The sequence below is a fragment of the Aegilops tauschii genome, chromosome 3 (genome assembly GCF_002575655.3).
Source record: "Aegilops tauschii subsp. strangulata cultivar AL8/78 chromosome 3, Aet v6.0, whole genome shotgun sequence".
In the NCBI taxonomy this organism is placed as follows: Eukaryota; Viridiplantae; Streptophyta; class Magnoliopsida; order Poales; family Poaceae; genus Aegilops; species Aegilops tauschii.
In genome coordinates this window covers 456,696,237-456,698,949 of record NC_053037.3, presented here as the reverse complement: position 1 = coordinate 456,698,949, position 2,713 = coordinate 456,696,237, and positions in this window count along the sequence as shown.

Genomic DNA, 2,713 nt, shown 5'->3' with positions numbered 1-2,713 from the left:
CGTGTGGGCTTGTTTGCTTTATCACTAAGTAGTTTTTATTTTGTGCTCTTGTTTTCTATCTTTAGTTATGGGTAGGAAACGCAAAATACCAAAAAATTAGTGGTACCTATTGAACCAATGGTTGAAGAACCACTCAAAATCTATCACACTCCTGAAGCTTTTTACTTGGATCATCTTCGATCCCTATGTGCTCGGGCTGAAACCCCAACTAGCTTAGTTGAGGGAAAATCTTTATATGAGCTTGCTTGTTATGTGCAACACCGCATATCTGAAAAAAGGAAACTTTTACTGGATCAAATTCATCGTTTGCAGTGCTATGCTTTGAATTTATGTGAAATATATGATTGTACTTGTTGTTCTAAAGACCCTAAGAAACACCTTCCTTACCAATGTGAGTTTAGTGATAATGGAATCGTATCTTCGTATACTAAGGGTGTTCATAATTACTATGATGTTCAACAAATTGAAGAATTTGTTGCTATTAGGGGTACTTGTGAAATTGCTTCTTTTATTGAAGTGTGTGATACTACTCTCTACAAATCTGAGAATTTGGCCATACTTAAATATTGCTATGATAATTATGCTTCTAATCCTTATATTGAACCATATACTGAGGACTCCTCCGCTGTCCAAGAAGAGACTGATATTTTGCAGGAGTCTATGGAAGAAGAAATTAATGATGTTGTGAGCTCATTGGATGAAAAAGATGAGGAGGAGAGCGAAGAACAAAAGGAGGAAGAGCGGATTGATCACCCGTGCCCACCTTCTAATGAGAGTAACTCTTCAACTCATACATTGTTTAAATTCCCTTCGTGCTTACCGAAGGATGATTCCTATGATGATTGTTATGATCCCGTTGATTCTTTTGAAATATCCCTTTTTGATGATGCTTGCTATGCTTGTGGCCAAGATGCCAATATGAATTATGCTTATGGAGATGAACTTGCTATATTTCCTTATGTTAAACATGAAATTCTTGCTATTGCACCCACGCATGATAGTCCTATTATCTTTTTGAATTCTCCCGACTACACTATATCGGAGAAGTTTGCCCTTATCAAGGATTATATTGATGGGTTGCGTTTTACTATTACACATGATGATTTTGATAGATATAATATGCATGTGCTTGCTGCTCCTACTTGAAGGAAATATGCCCTATAGGCAATAATAAAGTTATTATTTATTTCCTTATATCATGATAAATGTTTATTATTCATGCTAGAATTGTATTAACCGGAAACATAATACTTGTGTGAATACATAGACAAACAGAGTGTCACTAGTATGCCTCTACTTGACTAGCTCGTTGATCAAAGATGGTTATGTTTCCTAGCCATTCACATGAGTTGTCATTTGATTAACGGGATCACATCATTAGGAGAATGATGTGATTGACTTGACCCATTCCGTTAGCTTAGCACTCGATCGTTTAGTATTCTGCTATTGCTTTCTTCATGACTTATACATGTTCCTATGACTATGAGATTATGCAACTCCCGTTTACCGGAGGAACACTTTGCGTGCTACCAAACGTCACAACATAACTGGGTGATTATAAAGGTGCTCTACAGGTGTCTCCAAAGGTACTTGTTGGGTTGGCGTATTTCGAGATTAGGATTTGTCACTCCGATTGTCGGAGAGGTATCTCTGGGCCCACTCGGTAATGCACATCACTATAAGCCTTGCAAGCATTGCAACTAATGAGTTAGTTGCGAGATGATGTATTATGGAACGAGTAAATAGACTTGCCGGTAACGAGATTGAACTAGGTATTGAGATACCTACGATCGAATCTCGGGCAAGTAACATACCGGTGACAAAGGGAACAACGTATGTTGTTATGCGGTCTGACCGATAAAGATCTTCGTAGAATATGTAGGAGCCAATATGGGCATCTAGGTCCCGCTATTGGTTATTGACAAGAGAGGTGTCTCGGTCATGTCTACATAGTTCTCGAACCCGTAGGGTCCGCACGCTTAACGTTCGTTGACGATATAGTACTATGAGTTATGTATGTTGGTGACCGAATGTTGTTCGGAGTTTTGGATGAGATCACGGATATGACGAGGAACTCCGGAATGGTCCGGAAGTAAAGATTGATATGTGGATAGTAGTGTTTGATCTCCGGAAAGGTTCCAGAATCCATCGGAAGGGGTTCTGGATGTTTCCCGAAATGTTTTGGCACAAGAACACTTTATCTGGGCCAAAGGGGAAAGCCCACGAGGTTTTTGGAAAGCGCAAAAGGAAGTTTTGCGGAGTCCAGGGGCCAGATGCCAGGGTCCCTGGCGTCTGGCCCTGGAGTCCGAGAAGGACTCTTGCCTTTCGGGTGAAACCGACCTTGTGGAGGCTTTTACTCCAAGTTTCGACCCCAAGGCTCAACATATAAATAGAGGGGTAGGGCTAGCACCCAAGACACATCAAGAAACACCAAGCCGTGTGCCGGCAACCCCGTCTCCTCTAGTTTATCCTCCGTCATAGTTTTCGTAGTGCTTAGGCGAAGCCCTGCGAAGATTGTTCTTCACCAACACCGTCACCACGCCGTCGTGCTGCCGGAACTCATCTACTACTTCGCCCCTCTTGCTGGATCGAGAAGGCGAGGACGTCACCGAGCCGAACGTGTGCAGAACTCGGAGGTGCCGTGCTTTCGATACTTGGATCGGTCGGATCGTGAAGACGTACGACTACATCAACCGCGTTGATATAACGCTTC